The 27,860-nt window shown below is 46.8% G+C and overlaps 1 long non-coding RNA gene and 1 pseudogene across 2 annotated transcripts; both read right to left on the reverse strand.

Annotated features, from left to right (window-relative positions):
* Window positions 1-5,253: 5,253 nt before the first annotated feature.
* On the reverse strand, window positions 5,254-8,584 carry LOC109944940 (uncharacterized). Of its 2 annotated transcripts, none has more exons than XR_002268335.1 (2): window positions 7,932-8,584; window positions 5,254-5,570 (listed from the first exon to the last, which is right to left on the reverse strand). It is a non-coding gene; the product is annotated as an uncharacterized lncRNA (long non-coding RNA). The 2 variants fall into 2 exon arrangements; XR_004857122.1 differs by having other exon boundaries at window positions 5,254-6,574.
* Window positions 21,655-23,119, reverse strand: LOC115100999 (ribonuclease pseudogene; annotated as a pseudogene).

Below are 27,860 nucleotides of genomic sequence, written 5' to 3' on the forward strand. Positions count from 1 at the left end.
TACATCGGGGACGTGCCAATTCTTAGGAAGGTCCCTGGTGTCGTGGAACTCTAAGAAACAAACTTCCGTTGCCCTATCCACCGCTGAGGCCGAGTATGTTGCCGCAGGACAGTGTTGCGCGCAACTACTTTGGATGAGGCAAACCCTCCGGGACTTTGGCTACCATCTGAGCAAAGTCCCACTCCTATGTGATAATGAGAGTGCTATCCGCATGGCGGAAAATCCTGTTGAACACAGCCGCACAAAGCACATTGACATCCGGCATCACTTTTTGAGAGACCACCAGCAAAAGGGAGATATCGAAGTGTTTCATGTTAGCACCGAGAACCAGCTAGCCGATATCTTTACCAAGCCTCTAGATGAGAAGACCTTTTGCAGGCTGCATAGTGAGCTAAATGTCTTAGATTCGCGGAACTTGGATTGAATTGTAGCATACATGTGTTTATGCCTTTAATCATGTTCACTCTGCATTTCGTTGCTTATTGTGGTGCTCAAGTTGTACAAACACTCCCTGGACCTCACAAGTCTGTTGCAAAGTGATGCACATGTTTAGGGGGAGATGTGTTACAACTTGAACCTTTGAGACTAACCATATGCTTGAGTTTGCTTGATTTAGTCTCGAAGGAGAATTGAAAGGGAAACGGTGGACTTGGACCATGAAAGACTTCCACTGCACTCCGATGAAAAGAGTAACTTTTCCAAGTTCATCTTTTAACTCTTATTGCCTATTTGCTCTTAATTGAAGATTTTGGTGAGGCAATGGGGTTAAAGGGCCAAGATTGATCCCGTTTTGGTGCTTGATGCCAAAGGGGGAGAAAATAAAGGCCAAAGCAATAGATGGATCAGCTACCACTTGAGAAATTTTGAAAATAGTGAAATAGAGCTTTTTGTTTTGTTAAAACTCTTTTATTGTATCTTTTGTCAAAAGTTGGCTTCTTGTGGGGAGAAGTATTGATTATGGGAAAAAGGGGGAGTTTTTGAAATCTTTGATCAATCTCTTTTGGAATGACTCTCTTTATGCTTCAACATGTGTGTTTGACTTAGAGATAGAGTTTTGAGTTTGATTTGCAAAAACAAACCAAGTGGTGGCAAAGGATGATCCATATATGCCAAAGTTGAATCAAATTATTTTTATTTGAAGTGATATTGCACTTGTTCTAGTTGCTTTATGTTGTGTTGGCATAAATCACCAAAAAGGGGGAGATTGAAAGGGAAATGTGCCCTTGGGCCATTTCTAAGTATTTTGGTGATTGAGTGCAAACACAAGTGCTTAAATGTGAATATATGCCCATGGATGAACAAAGTGCAAATCACAAGTAAAGGTATGTTTCTAAGACTTAGTACATTGGTTTTGTGTACTAATATACTTGTCTAAAGTGTTAGAAACAGAAAAGAAAAGAGGTGCAAAAGACTTGGCTGTGTACAGCCAAGACTCAGCTCGGTCTGGCACACCGGACTGTCCGGTGGTGCACCGGACAGTGTCCGGTGCGCCAGGCTGACTCGGCGTGAAGAGGCCGCTCTCGGGAATTCGCCGGCAGCGTACGGCTAAAATTCACCGGACTGTCCGGTGTGCACCGGACTGTCCGGTGAGCCAACGGTCGGCCGGGCCAACGGTCAGCCGCACGATCTGCGCGGGACACGTGGCCGAGCCAACGGTCGGAAGGGGGCACCGGACTGTCCGGTGTGCACCGGACATGTCCGGTGCGCCAACGGCTCCCAGATCTGCAACGGTCGGCTGCGCTGTTTAAGGAAAGAAATCGGGCACCGGACAGTGTCCGGTGTGCACCGGACTGTCCGGTGCACCCGACGACAGAAGGCAAGATTGGCCTTCCAGATTTGCTCTCAACGGCTCCTAGCTGCCTTGGGGCTATAAAAGGGACCCCTAGGCGCATGGAGGAGCACACCAAGCAACCTTAGAGCATTCTTGATCATCCATACTCAGTCTTTGCGCATTCGTTTGTCATTCTTAGTGATTCGAGCTCCGTTCTAGTGAGAACTTTGAGATAGTCTTTCGAGCTCGATTCTTGGCCGTGTGTGTGCGCATTTTGCTGTGGATTTGTGTGTGTTGCTTCTCTCCCTTACTTCGTGCTTCTTTGTGAACTTCAAGTGTAAGGGTGAGAGACTCCAAGTTGTGGAGATTCCTCGCGAACGGATAAGAAAGGAAAAGCATAACACTGTGGTATTCAAGTTGATCATTGGATCACTTGAGAGGAGTTGAGTGCAACTCTCGTCCGTTAGGACGCCACAACGTGGAGTAGGCAAGTTTTGTACTTGGCCGAACCACGGGATAAATCACTGTGTCTTCTCTGTGTTGAACTTCTTGTGATTATCATATTGTGCAAGATCTTCGCTCTAGCCACTTGGCATTAACTGTGCTAACGCTTGACAAGTTTTTGTGGCTATAAGTTGAATTTTACAGGATCACCTATTCACCCCCCCCTCTAGGTGCTCTCAAGGGGAACAGTGCCAAAGGGCCTCTGTCAAACACAACCCCTAATACGTTCTCAGGTGTGCCCCCGCTGACAGGTGGGACCAGTCAACCCCGACATCGTAGCCTCTACAATGACCGGAATACCTGAAAGAATGGGACAGTACGCCATACCGAGTGTATGCCAACGCGTACCGAAAGGTGACACAAGGGTCATGACGGAAAATGAAGCTATGATGAATACGACGCTGAACCTCGCCGTGAGGCCACTCTGCGGGACCCATCGGGTACCACTACGTTGGCATCAGACAAGCTACAGGGACACAAACGCCGGTTAGACAAGACGGAATGCCACATTAAGAATACGTCAAGGCACCCCCCCTACGAACGACACCAGGAGGGCTAAGGCAACCCAAGACAACATGCCAAACTCCTCTCAAGAAGAATATGAGTTCTCACTGTAAGATCTACCCTTGAGCTATAAAAGGGCAAGACAACCCCCATCTTCTACACACAAGCACTCAAATGTAACACGCTCCAAGCAATAATACAACAACACTACACTGGACTAGGGCGCAAGCCTGAACTAGTATAACCCATGTCTCAGATCCACCTTCGAGCCCCCTGTGGCTCACCATTCGGACATAGTCCGCACTAGCATCCCTACCGAACACAAATCTTATTGTCCCGCAGTTTCTGAAACCATGTTGGTTGGCGTGCTAGGTAGGGGGGTCGTTAGTGTGCCAAGCGACATTCTTCATTCTGATGGCCGGTTCATCAGCATTCGCCCCTAGGAGCCACGTCAAGTTTGACACCCTTGACTTCCTCTCCACCGCAACCGGAGCGCTCTGCCTTGCCTGCCCCGACGAGTCAGTCAACGCAGGCACCGCTCTAGAACATTTCATGGGGAATGAAGCAGAGAAGCAAAGTCTCGGCCAATCCGCCACCACTATTAAGCGGCAAGCGGGGGAGGCTCCACCGCTAGCCCCCGAAGCCGTCGGCAACAAGCGTTGCCACAAATCAAGCACCCAGGAGGTGAACACGGTGGAACCATCAAATCCCCCACGTCGCCGCTGGATGGAGATCCCGATCGCCTTCGACCGACGTGACCATCCGAGCAAAATCCCTCATCACGGGACTTACCCCCTTGTCGTCGAGGCCATTGTCAGCATGAAACGCCTCTCCAAGGTCCTCATCGTCGGCACAAAATGCTCTACTATCGTCCATGAAGTCGGATGTCACCCGCACCATGATGGCGAGAACGCGGGCCACCACTTTCTCCTTCTCTAGGTTCACAGTGGAGTGGCGATCAGAGTCGCCCTCGCCGGTGAACTGCCACATTGTCCTTTGGAGGGCCACGAGAGGTTGAAGTTGGCGTTGCATGAAGGTACGGATCAGCCTCTCACCTAGAAGGCCTCGATTGCGCTGCTTGGCAACAACGTCTAGTATATACGCTATCTTTGGCTTGAACCTTTCCTCTGAGTCGTAGTCCCATTCGGGCTTGCCCGCCGGGACAAGGCCAGTGAACACGGGCACACTCCCTTCAAGGTTCCAAACATAGAACCACTCCCCGTCATAGCCACGAACGAAGGATGGAAGGGTGATTGGAAGGTAGGACGCCATATGTGACCCACGAAGCTGAATGTTGAAGGAGCTAATGAACGACTGACCACCTCGGCTGAGGCCCGCCCGCGGGCTGAACAAATGTCTCCAAAGCTTCAGTAGGGAGACATGCTGAGATAAGCCTCACATAGCGTGGTGAAACACGCTATGTGGAGGACAATGTTCGGATGAAGGTTTTGGAGCTCCAAACCATAGTAGAAGAGAAGCCCCCACACGAACGGATGCAAGGGGAGCCTGAAGCCATGCTCGTAGAAGGAGGAAAGCACCACAACTTTGCCATCGTGAGGCACTAGAGCACCGCCCTTTTCCTCCAAATGCCAGCCTGAGATCGGCTCGGGGGGAAGGAACCCTTTCGCCTCCAAGCCCTCGAGCCAACTTCGAGTGGTAAAGAACGGATGAAAGATGACCATAGGGCTAGCAGGTGGAAACCGCAAGGGAACAAAAAAGAGCAAAGGACCACAAGGCTTTCTAAGGAAGAAGAAGACTAGGGCCTTAGCGCAAGAACACGGTAAGCATAACCAGACCCAAAAGCCTCTCGTTCTATTTTATACACATAAGCAGGGAGCCTAGGCGACGCCTAAGAAGTGGGCCCCTAGGCCGCACATGGAGATCTACCGCACCAGGGTGCTGTTACCTCAGGAGCTGGGTGGAAGGTGGTACGTTTTTTGCAGGACACGAACCTGTAAGTGCATCTAGCCCTTTTGTGGATTTCGGTGAATTGAATGACAACACAGTTTAAGGACTGACAAGTTTGCTGAGTGTTGAACAGGAAATTGAGTATATTGAATACACTTGAATAATGTATAATGAGTAGTATGCAAATGTTCAACAACAAGTTAAACTTGATGATATTCTATTAAAGAAGGAACCAAGAGTGAATAAGTGAGGAAATACCAATCAAAGGTCAAATGACAAAGGAGACAATATACAATGGGTATAACATGGTCTCTACTTTGTTTTGCTTATATGGACAAAGATTTGGAAAATCACCTTGCATTGATATGATCAAGATAGACATACGAAGATTAAGATTGAAGTAAATGATATGAAGTGTCAAACCAAAATGAAGAGGATATAAGGATTCATGAATTGACTTGACCAGTTTGATGTTGGTCCATATATGTTCCTATGAGAATCAAACTAAAGCTTGATTGATCTTGACATTCATATCTAGATAACATTCAAGCAGGGACCACAATATGGAAGAAATGGGTTTTCAATGGATACTCTATATAATGTGACTTAAGGACGTCTTGATGTCACACCCAGGTTTTAGGAACCCGGGCGCGAACATAAACATCAGGTGTGCTGGGACCAAGTCTCACACATATGATGAATAGTGGTACAGAAACGAATGTCACAACTTTATTATACAATAGGAGAACATAAATAAATAATTACATCGTAAGGAGACAACGATCCAGCAACCCAAAGTTGACTGGGAGACGACGACCTAGATCTCTCATGAACACCTTGCTGCATCCACCATGCGCCTCATCCTATGGTATCTGTCCTTGACCTGTGGGGAGGGGGTGTGAGACAGCAAGGGTGAGCTCACATACGTTCATAGCTCAACAAGTTGTGGGGAATAATATGCATGAACTCGCCAAAGGTGGGAGCTCATGTGAAGTGTAAGGCTTACCAAAGAGGATGGTTAAAGCTGAGCATTGCTTTTAAAGTTGGTCAAAATTTTATTAGCAGTTACTAAATGTAAGTAAATATCAACCATAATAATAATAGAACAAAATTAATAACACATGCAATGCAAATGACTAATTGAATTTAGTTCCATAATTTAATCATGCGAGAGTCTTGAGCTACTCTTGACCGTGAGCTCGGCTAGTATACCAGTTTTACACTCTGCAGAGGTTGTACCCTATACCCACAAGTCGTGTATCCCATGTCGTTAGGGTTAGCTAGACCCTTAGACACAACCGAGGTGAATGACTAGGGATCCACTACGAGGCCTTTACAAAGTTCCACTAGCTTCTAAAAACCCGCTACAGTTTATGGGAAGAGCACTTGCAGGAATCCCTCGTCTGACCGCCATCGCAGCAAAATCAACCCGAGAACCTCCCTGCATGCAACTCCCCTACTGCCCTTGCCCCTTTCGGGTAAGGTAGTCTTCCACTAGCTTTCCTAGTTAGTCAGCCAAGGGCGTCTCATTCCACCCTTGTGGTGGCACGTGTTTCTCAAGTTAAGCTCCTTGTTCCAATTAAAAATATAATGATCTTGACATGAACATAAATAAAGTAACAGAATAATTGGAACATGGACATAATGTAATATTAATCCCCAAACCATATAAAGCAATAGCAAAAACTACCCAAATAATTCAGGGATAAACAAGGTAACAAGATAAGCAGACTAGGGTGACCTATTGGGTCCCATAAAAATTAAACCTATGCATGAATAAATGATTATAAAGAATATTATTAGGTAAAAAGTGATCAAGGGCACAACTTGTCTGTGACTTGAGATTTCAGGTACCAGGATGATCTTCAGGTGACTCGTGACCTCGCGCTAGTCATAGCAATAAAAACAAACATGGTATAGACAAAATTAACATCATACCAAACATAAGAACAAACTGCATAATAATAATCTATGCGTCGTAACGAGATCGTGGAAACGAGAATCACTAAATTTGGAGTTACGATTAAGGAGTTATGATTTATAGAAAATCTATGTGATTAAAATATTAAACTATATTATAAATTGGTTAGTGTAAATCATATGAGAGGTTATTTTATAAATAATTAACTCAACATTAGTTTTAATTATAACTTGACTAGAGATCATATTTTAATCATATTATAATTATGGATAGGTTAAATTTGATTTAAAAGAGTTAATCTAGTAGACATAGGATAAATAAATATAAAAGTATGCGACATGGTATAATTAATATTGTTACTGCATAGTAAATATTTATACGGAGCGAACGCAACTTGAACGGATCAATTCGGAATTAAAACATGGGAGTTATGAATTTCCGAAGGTTTTATGTATTTGATACGGAATTAATTATGAGATAAATTTTAATATGATTTTCATGTCAAAACAGAGACACTATGTGATAAACAACATTATTACAAAATTATAGGAACTGGAATGGATCAATTTGGACTTAATATGACTTTTCTATGAATTAAACAAGTTCTAGCATTTATTTTTACTCTAAAAAGTATTTTCCAAATGAATTTATTTGATTTTCTGATTATCTGGACCGAGCGCATCATTACCGGAGAACCCAGGGTCTAGGATGCAAAACCTCTAAGACTCAGGGCGACTGGTGCCAGGACTGCAGGTTGTTTTCTGAAAATCGCAGGGGCTTGTTCGCAAACATGCCATGGCGACAGGGTATCAGACGATTTCGGCCGATGGATCTGCCCTTGACGGCTGTGATTAGATTGTTATACCACACGAACCAGTACACACCGACCGCCGCAGGATCAAGATCCAATGGCACGAAATCAGACACACCCAAGCTCGACTCACAGATCTCCGATCCCGGACCGACAACCATGATGCAACAAAGTGAAAGGGGACCTCCACATCCAATCAGAACCGTTCATCAAGCGGTCAACGGATTGGATTCTAATTACGCGAGTTCTAATCCTAAGAGCAGGATGTCCGATCAACGGGCGAGAGAAGCCCTAGCCGAAGGGGAATGCAGATCTAACCAGCGTCGTTAGGTCCCTATCTAACGACCGACGCTCATCACCCACCTCACAACGCCGGAGTTTGGCGACGTTCCCTGCCCCACGATGGTCGAGCTCACCAGAGCATGCCAAACCCGACCTCGTGAGGAAGTCTGTCTCCCAATTGATGCTAATCGAAATACAAACCATGATGACCGTGCTCATAGGGTTCTTACCGAAAATTTATGCACAGAGCCACCAGGTCCCCGGTGAAGCGAGGGTCAGCCGCATCCATGAATCCGCGGTGGAGAATCCCAGTCTCCATGGTTGTCCATCGCTCCCGCAACAGCCACAAAGATGCTCCTTGAACTCCAGGGGTTGACCCTGGCCATCCGCCGACGGTGGGGTGGCGCTGCAAGCATGAGTCGACCGCGGCAGGTTGTGTTTCCGCGGTGCTCACAATTATCGGCGAGCAATTGACCCTAGGACCGACCGCAACTCCACACGATGAGGGTGCCAACGGTTGCGTGGACTCCGGTGAAGGACGCACGCGGGTCCGGGGACTCTCCCCCCCAATTTGTTGATCCCCTCATTCTCTCACCTCGATTTCTTTCTCTCTCTCTGATTCCTCCCTGCAATGGCGCACCACGAACGGATGGACGAAGGAAGGGGAGGTCGGTCTTATACCTCGGGCAGAAGGAGGTTGGGCGCGAGTACTTCGGATCGCCAGGAGGGGGACCTGCCCAGCAATCGCGCCGATGGGAAAGAATCGGTCGCAGGCGCGAGAGTCTGTTGAGGGAAGGTAGATGGAGATTCTGCGTAGCTGGCCCCACATGGCGGTGAAACGGCACACCCAGGCGTGCACTGCAGTGACCGACAGTGCGGGACTCGCCCAGCAGTCGCAGAGAGGGAGGAGCACACGGTGTTTATGTGGGTTGCGCAGGAGGAGTAAGTGGGGAGTTTGAAAATGGGCTGCGGCATGAATTCGGCCCATTAGGCTTCCTTCTCTTTCTCTTTACTTTTATTTTCTATTTTCCATTTTCTATCTCAATTCCGAATTCAAATTTTATTCTGGTTTTGAATTTTAACTTTAAGTAAAATACACAATCGAAAACCCAGAATGATGCAAGATATATTTATTTATATTAATTACTTTACCCATTTTCCTACCCAAATGTTGCAATTATGCAAAACACACATAATATTTGTTTTAGGAAAGCATTATTTTGAATGTGTAGTTACGTTACAAGTATATTCAAAAGTTCATATCCCTTTGTTTTGATAGAAAATATTTTTCCAATGTCTAATCTTTATTAAGATACAATTTAACTAACATTGTTTTATTATGATCATCTATATTAGAAAGGGTGAATTATAAAGTGCTCAGATTTCTTCTACCAATCCCAAATTTAGAATTTTGGGTGTTACACTTGATAGGGTGAAGATAGCATGGAAAGAGCTTCGAGGTACTAAGCAAAAGTGAAGGCCAAGCGACAACTTGAGAACCGAGGTACCATGGCTAAGGCGAAGAAGTGAGTACTTGCATTGAGTCGAGGAACTAATCAAGCTATAAAGAGTCATATTATGTTGAGGATCAGATCATTAGTGGAAGTGACTTGAAGCTAATGAAGTGAACTGATATGTGGTGAAGTGGTTCAAGTCACATGCTCAAGGTGTGTTTGTTTGAAGAAATGAGACAAAGATGATTGCAATCCCATATGAAGTGATATTGAGAGGAAATGGCATATGAAGACATTGAAGACTCAAGTGGTCAAATAGTTATATTCTCTTTATCTTGATTATAGGTATGTCATACTATCAAACAGGATGCAATACGAATCATAGACAAGTCTCAAGTGCTCAATCTAACCAAGCCCCAAGTGCTAGCATGAGAGAAATACAATGTACAAAAGTTTAACTTCCTGATCTTTGGGCTTGTTCTTTGCTAGGTTGGATAGCCCTCGAAACAAACTTTCCGAAAAGTCCAAGATCACTGAAATCGAAGTTCAGAGTCAAGTTATGGCGTTTTTCGTAAAGTAGGCTGTGCAGCGGTAGTGCCGCTTGAAAGCCCGACACTGCTGGGGAGAGGCAGTGCCACACGTATGAGCAGCAGTGCTGGACCTGTACATCCCCCAACGGCTAGTTTTGACCCTCGACGACGACAGTGTTGTGTGTATGAGCGGCAGTGTCGGACGTGTACAACCCCCAATGGCTAGTTTTGAGTTGGGGTGTATATATACCCTTCCCACGCCCCTGGGGGTCCTGTAGAAGTCCAGAATAGTTCTAAATTATCCCAAGACATATTTGAGCCCTATCTAACTCCTCTCTTTGTGAGAGTGTGGTATTAGTGTTTGATCAAGTGTTAGAGAGTAATTAATGTGTGATTAAGAGCTAGAGAGCAAATCTAGAGCAAGACAACCTTGAGCACTTGTCGGACTTCGTCAACATTCGTTGTGCATTCATTACTCTTAGAGGTGAAGCCTCCTAGACGGCTAGGCGTTGCCTGGTGAGCTCCCGTGCTTGTGGTGAGCCACGTGAAGGTCTGTAATTACCTGATCGCTTAGTGGAAATCTCAACCCATCGCTTTGGTGGTGAGTTAGAGAAGAGGAGTGAGACTCCACAACTATTTTAGCTTCCTCAACAACGTGGAGGTAGGCAAGCCTTTGTGGCAAGCTGAACCACGGAATAAATCCTTGCATCTTATCACTTTTACATTTTGAATTGCATAACTTTCTCTCCTCTAAACATACTTGGTTGTGCGTATTTATGAGTGCAGGTACTTAGTGGACTTGCCACAAGAAATCACCAAGTCTATATCTAAGTGTTGCTTGCAGGCAAAGTTGTTTTTGAGCATTCTACATCGAGCGACAGTGCCGAGGCTTAGCGTAGAAGTGGCAGGCAGGTTTTTGACAGCATGTTTGAGTTTAGTCTAAACACACATATTCTGTTGTGCTCCTATTGTTCAGTATACCTTCCTTAGTTCATTTCATACTATCTCAGATTTGATATTCATATACATAGTTTATTATTCTAGATAGTTGCTATAGTTTTTGTTAAAGTGCTATACTGAGCATCATATTAGAAGAAACTAGTGCTTACATGTTATAGTTCTTACTCAGCTAGTTTCAAGACAATCAGACCAATTTAGCCTGTGCGGCAGTGCCGGGTGTCAAGAGGCACTTCTGGTTGTAGTTCCAATCGTTTTTGGCCAGTTTTTATAGGTAGCTTTTTCACCCTCCTCTAGGCGACATCAGATCCTTACAAGTGGTATTAGAGGTAGGCTCTCTGTTTTAGGCTTAACCGCCTAGAGAGATGATGTCGACAAGTGAGGAGGTATATTTGGAACTTCTCCTTTTAGATGGTTCAAATTATGCATCTTGGTCTGCTAGCATGCTTAGTATTTTTAGGGACATGGGTCCTCAAATATAGCAGATTGTAGATATGAACATTTCACCTTATAATGTTGATTTGACTAACTTATCTAAAGAGGAAGTGAAATGTCTACAACTCAATGCCCAAGCCACTAATGTCTTATTTAGTGCTTTGAGTAAAGAGGTGTTTGATATTGTCATATTTGGAGATGATGAGCCTCTTGAGGATGCACTTCTCATTTGGATCACTCTCAAAGAAAGATATGACAAGTCCAAATGTGATGAGAAGTTTCTCTCATGGGAAGCACCACTTGAGAAGTGCTCAACTTCACCAACAAATGAATGCACTCAAGTGATTCTCCCAAAAGGTCTAAGTGATCATGCCACATCCATCCCCTCACCAACATATGGCTTAATCAAAGGTAATGAAATGGTTGGTGAGAACAATACTTTTAATATGGCACATCTACTTCCTCTAATTCTTGTGGGACTAACCTTTTGAAGGAAGGAGAAGATTGTGATCGATGGAGGCCAAATGATGAATCCACCACTACAAAAGGCTCCACTCTTTATGCCACTTCTCATATGGGTATCATGGCAAATAAAGAGAATAATGTGCCAAGTGAGAGGGAAAGTGAAAGTGAGAGTGAGAGTGAAGGTGAAAGTGAAAGCGATGTTGAAAGTGATGATGAGTTCAATCAACACTTTGCACATCTAACCAAGAAATACAAGTTGTTCATGCTCAAAGTGGTAGATAAAATTAGAGAGCAAGAAGAATGCCTTCACAAGCGAGACAAATTTGTCATAAAAAATTAAATGCTTGGAGAAGCTGACCAAAGAGCATTAAAAGCTTAAGTTCTCTCATGCTAGTTTGGTCCAAAGGTGTGAAGCCATTTCAATTGAGCAAACTAGAGCTATTAATTCCTTATCATGTGTTTCTCAATTAGAAAATGAAAATACCATGCTAAAGGCACAATAGAAAAGCTTAATAATGAAAATCTAGCTTTGCAAGAAAGACATGATGTGCTCTTGTGCTCTCAAAATGAATTTATGAATGATCATATCATGCTAGACATTGCTCATGAGTTTATGCTAACTAATTTAAAAACATACCAACCTCACAAGTGCACATGTACACAAATAGAAACAATTTTACCATGTGCTAACAATTGTTGCTCTCAAGCAAGCCAAACTTCCATTGAGCTAGAAATTTCAGGAATTAGTAATGGTTCAATTACAAAAGAAAAGGAAAAGTTCAAAGAAGAAGTTGGAAGGCTAAGAAGGAGCGTGAGACAATTAAGGAGAAAGTGTTATGCTCAACCTTCTCAAGATAACCGTGAAAACATGGTGAAGAAGCTTGAGAAGGGAACAATCGTAGCTAGCACAAAGCCCTATCAAAAGAGAAAACAAGTTCCTAGAGCAAACAAGAAACAAGAGAAGGATATGAGCAAGATTCAAGGTAATAAATTTATGGTTCATGACAAATGCTCTAACAATGCCTCAATGTGTTTCAACAAAGAAAAATCAAAGAGAAGCAATATGAGGTGTTATGGGTGCAAAGAGAAGGGCCATGAGATTGGATCATGCCCCCACATGAAGATTAAGAGCTTTGCACCATCAACAAATATGTCCCTCGACAAGGAAGTAAAGAAGCAAGACAAGAAGAAGGCTTACAAGAATAATCGTCATATTTGCTACATTTGTCGAGGAAAGGGACATCTAAGTATGGATTGTCCCATGGGTAACATTCCTAAGCCTAACTTGTCAATTAATTTAGATATGCTTTGGATACCCCAAAATGACGCTTCTGCTAGATAGGTGATTGGTTCACCACATGCTAGCACAAAGGCCATTTGGGTGCTTAAGTCTCCTGTGACTAACCTTGATGGACCCATCATGAGATGGGTACCAAAGTATGTTCGATGAGACATTGTATGTAACTAGAGATGATATGAAGCCTTGGGGTGCTTGAGCAAGTTAATTGAAAATATCATATCAGGCTATCAATCTTATTCATATTGGCTATTCTTTCAAGATTGACCCAAGGATGACTTAATGAATATATCTCTAGCTTCATATTCATCTCGAGTAAGATCTTTCTAATGTTGTAGGTAATGAGGAACCAGTTTGTGAGGCAATCAAGAAAAAGGCTATTGAAGAAGAGGCTCCTCATATGGCATCCATTCTGCAATCAGCTGCCACAGTCACCAGCGGTAGTGCCACACAAAGGAGCGGCAGTGCAGCGCCTCTACAAAGAGCAGCAGCTGATAATATTCAAATTCATGATGATGCCTACAACATGATGATGAACAAAGCGGAGATGAACAAACCACCTCATATTCATAAAGTGTGTTGGTTTGAAGGAATTGAAAGCTTGGACTACAATGGAAGATAAAGGAATCTTGTCATATGGTAGATTGCCAAATTATCATTCGCATATCATGGTCATCTATATATTCTAATGGTTGTAATTATTTCTTGGCATTTTCAAATTGATTATCCTATCATTGCCATGACCTAGACAGATCGATCTTTTATTTGATCAACTTACTAGAGCCCGGGTGTTTTCTAAGATTGATCTCAGATCGGGCTATTATCAGATAAGACTTCGACCTGGGGACATACCCAAGACGACTTTCACAACTCGATATAGATTATTTGAGTATTTGGCCATGTCCTTTGGATTAACAAATGCTCCAGCTCATTTCATGTACTTAATGAATTCGGTATTCATGCCAGAATTAGACAAATTTGTGGTGGTTTTTATCGATGATATTCTGATCTATTCTAAGAATAAGGAAGAGCATGCAGAGCATTTGCGGATTGTTTTAATGCACTTAAGAGAACATCAACTTTATGCTAAATTCAGCAAGTGTGCATTTTGGTTGGAGGAGATCCAATTTTTAGGGCATATTTTATTAGCTAAGGGAATTGCGGTTGATCCCAGCAAGGTTAAGGATATTCTCGAATGGAAATCTCCTACCACAGTGCATCAGGTTAGAAGCTTCCTTGGACTAGCTGGTTACTACTGTAGGTTTATCCCGGATTTCTTAAAGATTGTTAAACCTATCACATAGATGTTGAAAGATGATGTTAAGTTTAATTGGTCTGCTAAGTGTAATGAGGCCTTTGAGCAGTTGAAAACATTACTGACCACTGCACCGGTTTTGGCTCAACCGGATATTGAGAAGTCATTTGATGTATATTGTGATGCATCAGACATTGGACTTGGATGTGTTCTGATACAAGAAGGACAAGTAATAGCTTATGTTTCAAGACAATTGCGTCGGCATGAGGAACATTACCCGACACACGATTTGGAATTGGTCGCAGTAGTTCATGCCCTTAAAATCTGTCGTCATTATCTACTAGGAAATGTATGTCATATGTATACTGATCATAAGAGTTTAAAGTACATTTTCACCCAGTCAGAGTTAAATATGAAACAGATAAGATGGCTCGAGCTAATCAAGGACTATGACCTAGAGATTCACTATCATCCAGGAAAGGCGAATGTGGTGGCTGATGCTTTAAGTCATAAAGCATTTTGTCATTGCCTCACTGTGGAATTGCCTGACACTACCTTATGTCAGGAAATGAAAAGACTAAATCTGGGAATAGTGCAACAAGGATCCTTGATGCACTTGAAGCTTGAGTCAGTTATTCAATAAAGGATTATTGATGCTCAGAAGGTTGATAAGGGTATGAAGCATATCCACGATAAAATGGAAGCTGACAAAGCTACTTGTTTTAAGAAGGATGACCAAGGAGTGTTATGGTTTAAAGACCGCATAGATTTAAAACAACATTATTGGTGGACTAAGATGAAGATAGAAATCGCTCGCTATGTGGCAAAATGTGACACTTGTAGACGAGTCAAGGCGGTGCATATGAAAACTGCTGGACCTCTGCAGTCATTGCCTATCCCAACGTGGAAGTGGGAGGACATAAGCATGGATTTTGTTGTTGGATTACCCTAGACATCTAAGGGATATGACTCTATTTGGGTTATAGTGGACCGGCTTACAAAGACTGCTCACTTTCTCCCCGTCAAAGTGAAGTATCCAGTGATTACATATGCAGAACTTTATATTGCACGTATCATGAGTTTGCATGGGGTGCCAAAGACGATAGTGTCGGACCATGGACCACAATTTGTATCCACATTTTGGGAGGAGTTACATAAATCTTTGGGCACGAAATTGCTCCATAGTTCAGCCTGTCATCCTCAGACAAACGGACAAACATAAAGAGTAAATCAAATACTGGAAGATATGCTACGAGCCTGCGTCTTGGAGTTTACACAAAAGTGGGATGATTGTCTGCCGTTGGCAGAATTTTCTTATAATAATAGCTATCAGGAGAGTATCAAAATGGCGCCATTTGAAGCTCTGTACGGACGACGATATAGAACACCCTTGAATTGGTCAGAACCCGGGGAACAGTGGTTTTTTAGGCCTGATTTAGTTAAAGAAATGGAAGAAAAGGTCAAACACATAAGACATCACTTGAGAGAAGCTCAAGCACGACAAAAAAATTATGCGGATAAACGATGTCGACCATTATTTTTTCAAGTCGGAGATCATGTGTACTTGAAAGTATCACTGATGAAGGGTGTTAGTCAATTTGGGGTTAAAGGAAAGTTAGCACCCCGATATATTGGCCCATTCCCTATTCTTGAACGCTATGGGCAGGTTGCATACAAACTTTGGCTGCCAGAAGCACTGTCTAATGTACATGATGTGTTCCATGTATCCCAATTGAAGAAGTGTCTTTAGATCTGTGATCAAACTATGGATGTGTTTGATGTTAATTTGGAACCAGACTTAACCTATTCAGAATATATTATCCGAGTTTGGATCAAAAAGACCGAGTAACTCGAAAAAGGACTCTCAAGTTTTATAGGATATAGTGGAACCAACACACAAAAGAAGAAGCTACCTGGGAGTCTGAAGATTTCTTACAAAAACATTTTCCTAAGTTCTTAGCCTCTTGTAACCTTTAGGGTTTATGTACTTTGTTGTAAAGCTAGAACAAACCCCCACACCCACCCCCTGCTCTATCAGAGAAAATAGGAAATAAAGTTGTGACGTGTTTCCTTTTCAATTACTTACCCTGGAGCCTTAAATCTTAGGACGAGATTCTTTTATGGGGGGAAGGATGTAACACCCCTGGTGTTACGAAAAACTAAAAATTTGGCATGACATCATATGCATTGGCATGTCATTATGTATGATACACTTAGGATGCATCCACTAGGCTAAAATTTGAACACAAACATGTGATTTGATGCTCTGACTTGGTAAAAGGGATTCTTGGCCCTAGGTTAGAGTATCTCTCCTTAAGGACTAGAGACCTCTGGCCTTGTGAGATGAGCACTAAGGTATGATCTCAACAAGTGGGTAGAAATGTTTAAGAAAGGTTAAGCTTAGAGAGTTTAAGTGCCATATGTACCCTAGAACACTCAAAACCCTAATTTGGAACCCTAAAACCCTAATTAGTGCCCTATTGGGTGATTTCAAGTTCTATGCACTTTTAGTCAAAAGTGTATACATCAAATTCATAGATAACAAAAGTTAAGAAACTTTCATGTTTGGGATTTCCAAGTTTTGTGGTGAAAATTAGAGTAAATTGCAAAAAGATCCAAGAGCACCCTTGTTCTTAAACCCTGAAAATAGTGTCAATAGGCCAACTTTAAGCTTCTATATCTCTTGATCTATGAGGAGTTTGTTATGGCTCACCACAACAAAGTTGTAGAGCTACTATAGTAGTCTAAGTTTGATTAAGTGATTTAGCCCAAGAATGGTACAGAAATTGGAGTAAAATGCCCTAGAATTCGGGCTGTCAGTCGAGCCCTAATATGAAGACAGACTGTCAGTGACGTTTGCTCGACTTTGGAGCTAAATTGTGCTTCATCCAGTGAGTAAATGACCAAGATCTCTATGACAAAGTTGAAGCTGGTTTATAGGAGAGTAACTTAGATGTAATCGGATTAATGGCTCACCACATAGAAATTGAAGAAAAAGGCCCCTCAAGTTGCTCTATCAGGCGCACCGAATGAACTCTCCATGGTACAATAGACTGAAGAAGATCACGGGTGCAGGGAACCTGGCCGCCGGTGATCTCCGCACGATGATTCAAGCTGTCCGCCGAGATTCATGCTCGGTTCTGGTGGGATATTACCGCGAGGATGAAAAGATCCGAGGGGGATTGGATTGAGTCCGCCCCCCGTACCCACTTGCCCGGCGACGTGGCCGTGCGGCCATCGCCGTGGTGGGCACCATTTATCTTGGTCATGCCACGCCATGTGCCGACTTACCATGTCGCATTAAGTTGTGGAATATAGCCAATTGCTGCTCGAGGACACTGTCCATTTGCACGCCACGGCGAGCCTGCTCCAGTAGAAATATCCTACTGTCGTCGTGAACGTTCTCATCCCAAATTCGCGAAGCACACGAGTGATCTCTACAAATTGAGTGTTTCCCTTGCTTCACCTTTGTGTTACGAACCTAGTCCACCCTCAGCCGACCCTTCTCGTCCATCAGAACACAAGTTCACTGGATTTCCCCAAAACTGGTCACCGTCGCCGCCGTGAGGCATCGCGCCGTGGCGCACCATTCTCTGGTCAGTTCATGCCTCCCGGATTCATGTTTTAGCATTTCTTACTTCTAGTGAAGCTCTTGGTATCGACTATAGGTGTACATTCGAGCCGCCCGCCCTGGCCCGGCCCAAGCCCGAAAAGGCCCGTACTGTTTGAATTTCGGGTCGTGTCGGGCCGGCCCACGACCTGGCTCGTAACTGCTTAAACGTGCCGGGCTCATTTCAGGTGGCCCGAAATTATAAAAGCCCGAAATTCACATTAGGGCCCGAAATTCAGTTTTTGGCCCTAAATTCACATCAGGGCCCGAAATTCACATGAGAGCCCGAAATTCAAAACAAATTTAATAAAACAAATAAAAGATAAGACAAATAAATTTGACCAAAAGCAAACTTAATATTTGTTAGAAAGAAAAAGAGTATAATCAGCTCTATATAAAGTTCGTAAGTTCAGTTCTTTATCTAATGTTCATAACAAAAATAAAATTACATCACATACTCTAATTCAAAGCTACAAAAAACATCTAACTAACATTATTTCTAGCTTTGTGTTCTTTATCAAGTACATGAAAGTATGGAATGAAGTGTCATTTTAATAAATATATGGGCCTTTTTGTGCCTCTATATGGGCCATTTCGTGCCTGCCTTAAACGGGTCGTGCTCGTGCCCGCCCATGGGCCACGACCTCGACCCAAACCCGGCCTGACACTAAAATATTTCGGGTCGTGCCGTGCCTGAGCCGTGCTTTTTTTCCGTGCTTCGGGCCGGCCCATCAGGCCCGGCCCAAATGTACACCTATAGTATCGACCAATTGAACGCTACCGCGTCGTAGCTTAGGGAACACACGTTGTCTCCCGGGAACGCCACCGTGGACATGGCTCACGTCGACCAGCCGTTCCAGGTTGCCCCTGTCCAAATTTGCGCAAGCACCATAGTCCTAGTAGGTCACTGATTCATTCTGAGTCCTTGGATTGAATGTGACCGACTCATGTAAACCGAAACGGGCTCGCCAGAACGTTTGTTCCGCGGTTGTCACGGACAGACATAAATTAGTGGTGGGCCGGTCAAATTAAACCCATGGATGTGTTCGAGTAGCGTCAGAGATGAAGCCCCTGTACTCGACACCACCGAAACAAGTCACCGCCGACGAGTACACGCAATTCCGGCCAAGTGTTCGATCGGAGCGCCATCGGGGACCTAGAGCCGTGAAGAAATAGAAATAGGAGGACTTTTGTGTAATTGTCAGTGAGACATATGAATAGTGTTCAAAGATTCTTTATTGGTTATTCAAATGCCTAGGGGCCTCGGTGCAAATCCGTCAGCGCGGGCGCGGGCGCGCTCGGATTCTACGCGGGTTTGGGCCGGTCGGGCCGAATTGAGACCGTTACTATTCATGATTTATTCTTTTCTTTTTACGGTCAGCTTGGGAAATCTGTAGAAAATAGTAAAAAATGGTAAAATTATGAGACCAATTTTGTTAGATTTCTAAAATCAATTAGTATTTAATAAAAATAATCCCAAGATTTTTAGTTTAAACCTGGAATTATGTAGCATTTAAAGGTGCTTGAATAAAGTCTTTTAGAATTTTAGAAATAGTTTAATAATTCCAAATATCATAAAACTTTTTGGGTAAGCTTAATATGAGGGTCAGGGACCCTGAGTAAAGTTTGAAGTGGTTTGGGTACTGTTTGACCAGAAAACCCAATAACTAGCTTCATAGGATTAATTATCTAATACTCATCCCAAAGGAACACCTAACTAGGAAAGTTTAGTGATTGATTCATACCGTAAAGGAAAGTTGTATTCAAGATGCAACTTACTATATTTCTATTGTATGATTGCATATTAATGACATAGCATGAACATTCATGTACATGTATTATCATGTATAGAACACGAAGAAGAATCCGTAGTAGAGGAAGAAGTTGTCTCGTAGACTGAGAATCCTCCAGTGGAGAACAACTTTTATTTCGACATCTGTGGTGTGGAAACAGAAACTCCTGCAACATAAGGTAAGCCCCGGTGCATTATCTCTTTTCCTTGTTGTTTTATACTCTTTAGCACCTTATATGATGCATTAGGTGATAGGAATTGTGTGCCAAACAATTGATGCATTTCCTTCCTTGGAAGATTTAGTTACCAATCCTTGCTACCTGTTTTATTTAAGCAAGTTTTCTAATGCTTATTCTTGCTATAGAAAACAAAATCTTTTGTTTGAAAAAGGTGATGCTTCACATTGGATAGGAATTTTTTACAAAGAAAAGATTGATGATGGTGGATCCATCATGACCGTGATGGGTTCAACATCTAAAATGTGTACCTCTGTCAGGTACCAAACTTTGGGGTTTAAGTAATAAAGACGAGACCGGTTGGGTGACTTGCACGAGAAGGAAGTCTTGGTGTAGTGTCTCCGTCTAAGTCGCTTAAGGACTGAGCCGATGTAGGCTTGATGATTGAGGACCTTTTAACTGGCCACATGTCTCGTCATGGGTAAGCTTTGCCTTGGTCGGACCAATACCAGAAAGGCTACCACACAATGGGAGTGGAGAGATGGCGAGAGTAGCGTGTACCCCCATGGCAAGAGGTTGGACGATGGAGTATCTGTGCTCTCGGTTGGTGTGAACCCATTCTGATCTTGAGAAATCCGGGTGTGAGTTGACATATGCAAGGGTTAAGTGCTACATATGTCGTGTGGTTGGAGATCCCCAGCTGGGTATTAATCGATTCAGATCGCTGTTACTTCTCGAACATGAAGACTTGGTCACTGCCCTACACGTAAGGCTATTGGAAGCCGTGGGCTTCCAAATATATGGTGGAACCTTTAGCCGCCCCCTACACCACCCGACCAGACCAGCCTCAGCCGCCCTCTGCACCATCCGACTAGACCAGCCCCAGCTGCCTCTTGCACCAACCTGCCAGACCAGCCTGGCTGCATCCACCCCCAGGTCCATCCCTGCATGCGTGCTTTTGTTTTCATTTGCATGCCCAATAAAATTGGAAGACATGCGCACAAATTTAGGAGATAGATTGACATGCATAGAAACAAAAAATATGATTTGAATATTTTATTATGTCCATAAATATAGGATCTCTATAACAGCCATGCAGTTAATCTCGTTAGAAACATTTTATAATATATACTGATGCTAATTATGCTACACGATGTAGCTATTTATTCAATACCGTACGCCGCATAAAAATTAGTTTCATGCTGCATGTGTATAAATTTAGAATGGCAGGCATGTTTGTAGAGAGAAAATGGATTGACGTGCATGAAAAAAATATGATTTAAATGCTTTATTTCTCTCATAAATATAGGATCTATACAAACAGCTATGCATCTAGGCTCGTGAGAACCAATTTATTAATTATACTGATGCTAATTATGCTACACAGTGTAGATATTTATACAGTGTGGTACACCACTTAATAATCAATTTTCTGCTGCATGCACACAAATTTAGGATGTCAAAGAATGTGCATTGAAAGAAAATAAATTGGAATGCATGGAAACCAAAAAAATCTAATTTAAATTGTTAATTTCGTGATAAAAGTAGGATCTCTCCAACAGCCATGAAGTTAAGCTCGTTGGAACCAGATTATGACATATACTGATACTAATTATGCTACACGGTGTAAATATTTCTATAGTGTGGTATACTGCGTAAAAAATTTGTTTCCTGCTGCATGCGCACAGATTTAGGCTGAGTCCAGTGCACAGCCTCCCTCTCGCCCCTGCCACGTCAGCTCTCGCCCCTGCTGCTCCAGTGCACAGGCTGCAGCAGGCTACAGCCTCAGGCTATAGCCACGTCAGCTTTTCTATTTCAGAATTAAGTAATTCACGCGGATTTATTTCAACGCTCAGAAAACACACAACATAATATTTTTTATTGAATTAAAAATTACAAAGTACATAATAATTATAATAAAATGACATGATAATTAAAATAAAATTACATAACTCTAATCGGACTCCTCGATCTCATCCTCCTCTTCCTCCTCTTCACGTTCCGCTTCCGGTTCCTCTTCTTCGTCATCTAGCAGACCAAGTTCTTTTTCGACCATCTTTACGGCCCTGCCATGGGTACGTCTTTCAGCCGGGTCCATATCTCTGGTTGATCGGCCCTTTAGGATGTTCCATTGCTTCAAAAGCTTGGTCTTCACTAATCCACCCCACAAGTTCTTCATTTTGAATGCTTCACTTGTTGATTCGCTGCTCGTGGCTTCCTTCCCTTTCCCCTTCGTCTTTGTCTTTCGCGCAGCCACCTTTGCCCTATCACGCCCCACTGGTCGGGGCACTTCCTCCTCGGTGTCTTCAGTGCCTCCAGAACTATATTCACCAGAGACTCCGAGTCGGGTTCTCTTATTCGCAGTCGAATCAGATCCACTACCAAGACCATGCTTTGCTGACCACTTGGGCTCGTGGCGAACAACTTGCCACCAATGATGGCGCTTAAATGGATGCCCCATTTTACCCTCGAACCTCGCCATTGCTGCATCCATGACCATTGCATCGTCAGCTCCACTCTGACGCAACCTTTCTTCTTGGAGGTAGAATCCATTGAACTTGGTCACCTCCCGGTTGTAGGTGACCCAATGATCTTTAAGTTGCTTGGCGGTTCGATGACGGATAGGGTCGGAGGTGGAGTTATATGTTGCCGCTATTTGGCCCCAGAAACTTGATCCGCTCTTATTGTTGCCGGAGATGGGATCATTAGAATGCATAAACCAAGCATTAACCTACAATAAAACCTATAATATAAGTAAACTAAAAAAAATCAAGATTAAATAAATGAGAAATGATTCACTCACCAGCTTTTCCTTGTCTTCCTTCGTCCACTCTAGCCTCTTTGGACGCTTTTCCTTCGGCACGGGATTTTCCTCAGCTTGGTTTTCAGATCCAACAGATAAAGGAGCAACTGGAGTAGGTGCTCCATACGTAGGTGGAGCATATGGATGAGGTGCTCCATACGGAGGTGGAGCATATGGAGCATAAGGAGGTACTCCATACGGAGGTGGAGCATATGGAGGAGGGGCGTATGGAGGTATCTGGAAAGAAGCTTGACTTCCGTCCGCAGCAGGTGGGGGAGGGGCATACGGACGTACCGGGAATGAGGCTTGAATTTCGGCTTGGGAAGTTGGAGGTTGACCATATGAAGACGGTGGATATTGATACAAATGATAGGGATAAGGGTATGGTGGTGGACGCGCAGCCGGAAATAGTGCACGGGGGAGTGAGGCTGAAACATCGGAGCGACGATGTAGTGAAGAAGACTCATCTAACGGAAGGGTTGTAGGTGACCCATCGGACTGCAAGAGATCCGTGAAGGTGTTCAAATCTGGGGACCAACCCGACATTGTGTGAAGAAAGGGGAGTTTAGAAGAGAAAAATGAGATGGAATGGTGTGTGGAATGAGCTCCACCCGGGTAGGGGTATATATAGAGGGATTGGGGATGAAATTTGTGATTTTTTGCAAATTTTTTCAAATTTTTTGGACTCCAAACGGTCAAAAACGGCTAGTTGCAACGGCTAGCACACGTGGACCAATCAGATCGCGACACGTGGACCAATCAGATCGCGCCACGTCGCTCTCGCCCCGCGCTCTCGCCCCGCTAGTGCCTCGCCTCCCTCTCGCCTCCCTCTTGCCCGGGCGGGCGCTCCAGCGCGGGCGAGAGCGAGGCGATACCGCCCGCTCTCGCCGGGCGCGAGCGCCATCGCCCGGTGCCGACCTCTCGCCCGCCTCTCGCCCGCGCGCGGGCGGCAGCGGCCTCTTCTCGCCCGCGCTGCCGCCCGCACTACCACCAGCCTTAGGATGGTAAGAATGTGCGTCGAAAAGAAATGGATTAGTGTCGGCGTTTCGAGACCGGGGGGTCCCTATGCCGACGAGTGAAATGTCGCCGCGTGCCCCAGCCCAGATGGGTCGGCGCGAGGCCGAGCGCAAAGGGGGGAGAAAGGTGGCCGGAGTCGGGCGTGAGAGAGGTGGAAATCCCACGGCCTTCGTGTTCGTCCCGCGCCCAGGTCGGGTGCGCTTGCAGTAGGGGGTTACAAGCGTCCACGCGGGAGAGGGAGCGAGCGGCCTCACGCGAGCGCCTGTCTCCTCCTCGTCCCCGCGCGGCCAACCCTTTCTAAGGGGGCCATGGTCCTTCCTTTTATAGGCGTAAGGAGAGGATCCAGGTGTACAATGAGGGGTGCAGCAGAGTGCTACGTGTCTAGCGGAGGAGAGCTAGCGCCCTAAGTACACGCCATCGTGGCGGCCGGAGAGGTTTTGGCGCCTGGTTCGTGTGATGTCGTGGCCGTCGAAGGAGCGTTGGAGCCTGGCGGAGGGACAGCTGTCGAGTCCTTGCTGACGTCCTCTTGCTTCCGTAAGGGGGCTGAGAGCCGCCGTCGTCACAGAGTATGCGGCGGGGAACTGTCATTGCCTATCTAGCGAAGCGAGCCAGATGGGACGCCGGTCTTGTTCCCCGTGGCCCGAGTCAGCTTGGGGTAGGGTGATGATGGCGCCTCCTGTTGACGTGACTGGTCTGCGCCCTAGGTTGGGCGATGTGGAGGCTCCTCCGAAGTCGAGGTCGAGTCTGTCTTCCGTGGCCGAGGTCGAGTCCGAGCCCCTGGGTCGGGCGAGGCGGAGACCGTCGGCTGAGGCCAGGGCGGAGTCCGAGCCCTGGGGTCGGGCGAAGCGGAGTTCGTCGTTTTTCGGGGCTGAGCCCAAGTCCGAGCCCTGGGTCGGGCGGAGCGGAGTTCGCCGTCTTCCGGGGCTTAGCCCGAGTCCGAGCCCTGGGTCGGGCAGAGCGGAGTTCGCCGTCTTCCAGGGCTTAGCCCGAGTCCGAGCCCTGGGTCGGGCGGAGCGGAGTTCGCCGTCTTCCGGGGCTTAGCCCGAGTCCGAGCCCTGGGTCGGGCGAAGCGGAGCTTCCTATGGTGCCTGCGGCCGGGCCTGACTGCCTGTTAGCCTCACTCTGTCAAGTGGCACCGCAGTCGGAGCGGCGCAGGCGGCGCTGTCTTTCTGTCAGGCCGGTCAGTGGAGCGGCGAAGTGACTGCGGTCACTTCGGCTCTGTCGACTGGAGGGCGCGCGTCAGGATAAAGGTGTCAGGCCACCTTTGCATTAAATGCTCCTGCGATTTGGTCGGTCGGTGTGGCGATTTGGTCAGGGTTGCTTCTTGGCGAAGACAGGGCCTCGGGCGAGCCGGAAGTATGTTCGCCGCTGGAGGGGGGCCTCGGGCGAAACGGAGATCCCCCGGGGTCGGCTGCCCTTGTCCGAGGCTAGGCTCGGGCGAGGCATGATCGAGTCCCTTGAATGGACTGATCCCTGACTTAATCGCACCCATCAGGCCTTTGCAACTTTATGCTGATGGGGGTTACCAGCTGAGAATTAGGAGCCTTGAGGGTACCCCTAATTATGGTCCCCGACAGTAGCCCTAGCCTCGAAGGGAGTGTTAGCACTCGCTTGGAGGCTTTTGTCGCACTTTTTTGCAAGGGGACCAGCCTTTCTCGGTTGCGTTTTGTTCCGGTGGGTGCGCGCGAGCGCACCCGCCGGGTGTAGCCCCCGAGGCCTCGGAGGAGTGGTTTGACTCCTCCGAGGTCTTAATGCCTCGCGTAATGCTTCGGCTGGTCTGGTCGTTCCCTCATGCGAGCTGGCCGTAGCCCGGGTGCACAGTCGGGTTCCAAGTTCTCGGGCTGGTATGTTGACGCTGTCAACGGTTTGGCCGGAGCCGGGTTTGCGAGAGCAGCCCCCGAGCCTCTACACAGGGCAAGAGGACGATCAGGGACAGACTCGACTTTTTTACATACGCCCCTGCGTCGCCTTTCCGCAAGGAGGAGGGGGAAAGCGCCATGTTGCCCTCGGTGGGCACCGAACATGGTGTCTCCGGTGAGCTGCTGGCGGGTAATCCGAGCGGACGTCCGTGCCCCATTTGCTAGGGGTCGGCTAGAGGCCCAGAGGCGCGTACCTGCGGGTGACCTGCCGGACCCGGTCCCCTGTCGATGGGGTCCGAGGGCTCGATGCCTCCCTCTGATGGGATTCCGTTACAAGATCGTTCCCACTGGTCTCGGAAATGTCCTAGGGTACCTCGGGAGCGCAGCCCGAGGCTTGGTTATGTATCGAACGTACCCATGGTCATCCCTCGCTCTGTGTCTGAGGCGGCTGTGAACCCTTCGGGGGCCAGCCTTCGAACCCCTGATCAGTAGTGGGCGCGGAGCCCGAGTAGCCTGAGGCGGCCGTTGAACCCTTCCGAGGGGCCGGCCTTCGAACCTCTGACCAGTAGTGGGTGTGGAGCCCACGCGCTCTGAGGCGGCTGTTGAACCCTTCTGAGGGGCCAGCCTTCGAACCTCTAATCAGTAGGGAGGCTCGGAGCCTGGTTCCTTCACGGGGAAGGATCCTTTTCGGGGTATCCCCCTTTCCCGGTCCCTGTTGTAAGAGAGAGAAAGAGGAAAAAAGGGAAAGGATACAAAATCGAACGACGTGGCGTACCTTTTTTGACGCGGTCATCATGGCGAAGGCGAAGCGTCACTCGCTTCTCCTGCCAGAGGCGCCGCCTGTCCCGCCGCGGAGTTAATGCGACGGGGCGAGTGGTTCGCGGGGCGGCCGTCGCGCGTGCGCGGGCCGTTCGAGGAACGGAACACGGGCGCGTCGTCTTAACGCCGTGAGAGAGGGTTCTCTCGCTGCCCCCGGATGGGACGTAAGCTTGGCTGATGACGTGACCGCTGCTCCAGCCCGCCTGCCACCGCCATTACTGCCGGCCCATTTTTGGCCGCATTGACCGTCGCGCCAGGCTGGCGCTGCTGGGTCGTGCGCTGGGTCGCCTCGAGTCGCGGTATTGGTTCCGCAGTCGAGGAGGCGCGGTAGTGGCGCGAGTGGCGGTGCAGTTGCTTGCACGAAGCATCCGGCGCGCCGGTTGCATGACGCGTGGGCCTGGGCCTCCATGCTGGGCGTGTTGGAAGTTGGAGAAGTGCGCCCACCTGGCGCGGTTGCGTGCCGCCTGCATGGCTGCCCGCCCTTTCGCCCGCTGGTCTAGGCAAAAGTGGAGAGCCGCTTGTAACCGCTGGGCGGTTGCATGCACCGCGCGCGGCGGTTTGGCTTCTTCTGCTTTGGGCCGGCTTGCATGACGTGTGGGACCCAGTCCCCGCGCCGTAGGGGGAGGACCTTGGAGCGTGTTGGAGAAGACTCAGCCCCCGACGGCTGGGGGCGCAAGTTGTTGGAACTTGCTCTCATTTGCAAGGGGATCCAACAGGGGTGAACAGTGACGTTAACAGGGTTCTCGCGCAAGATGGCAAAAGCTCTGTTAATCTAGCCTCTCACGGGCACTGTGCGGGGGTATTTATAGGTATCTGAGCACCCAGCGTCTTGTGTTAAGGACGCATGTGCCCTCAGATACCTAGGTTATCCCCAGAATATTCCCATAAAGCAGGGTTACAGACTGTAATTACAGGGATGCCTTTACAAATTAGGCCCGTAACACGCAGCGGCCACGCAGGGCCCGTTACAATGGGCCGTATCACACGTGGGCCTCCGTGCTGGACGAGGCCGCACGGTGGGATGACCTCGTCGCGGGCCTTCGTCTGATGTCGTATAGGGCGAAGGGTGTCCCTGCCCGTTTTGTCTCCGTTGGACCGACGACTGAAGCGAAGGACTCGAGCGAAGGGTGGCGTCTTTGCCTTCGTTCCAACATTTTCCCTCCGAGGGACCAGTTCGACTAAGTCACCTGGTGCCGAAGACGTCGCTAGATGGCGGAGACGCTGCCCTCGCTCAAAGTGGTTCCGCGGGGGTTTTTGACATGACTGTTGATTGACACCGTACTGTTGGACTGCGGGTTTCCCGAAGCGCCGCGTACTGTTGGACTGCGGGTTTCCCGAAGCGCCGCGCCCTGTGTATAAAAGGGGGCTGGGGTCGGTGCGTTTTGAACTTCAATTTCCGCGCTCCGTGAAAACCCTAGCCGCCTTTTCCACCGTCTTGCTGCTCGTCTGCCCTCCTTGCTCTTGTTCGCCGGAGATCTGGCTCGAGTGAAGCAGACCTCCCACCGCCGCCGACGGTACGTAGCGATGCCGACCTCCTCTTCTTCTGCTGCCGCTACAACGCCGGCCGACGTGTCGTCTGAGGAAACGCTGAGTGCTTTGGCGGTGGAGGAGTTGCGCGCCGGCGATACGGTGGATTTTGGCGTGTCGCGGATGTCGTCGGTCCGCGTGCAAGATATGCAGCGGCTGGGTT

The sequence above is a fragment of the Zea mays genome, chromosome 3 (genome assembly GCF_902167145.1).
Source record: "Zea mays cultivar B73 chromosome 3, Zm-B73-REFERENCE-NAM-5.0, whole genome shotgun sequence".
NCBI lineage: Eukaryota > Viridiplantae > Streptophyta > Magnoliopsida > Poales > Poaceae > Zea > Zea mays.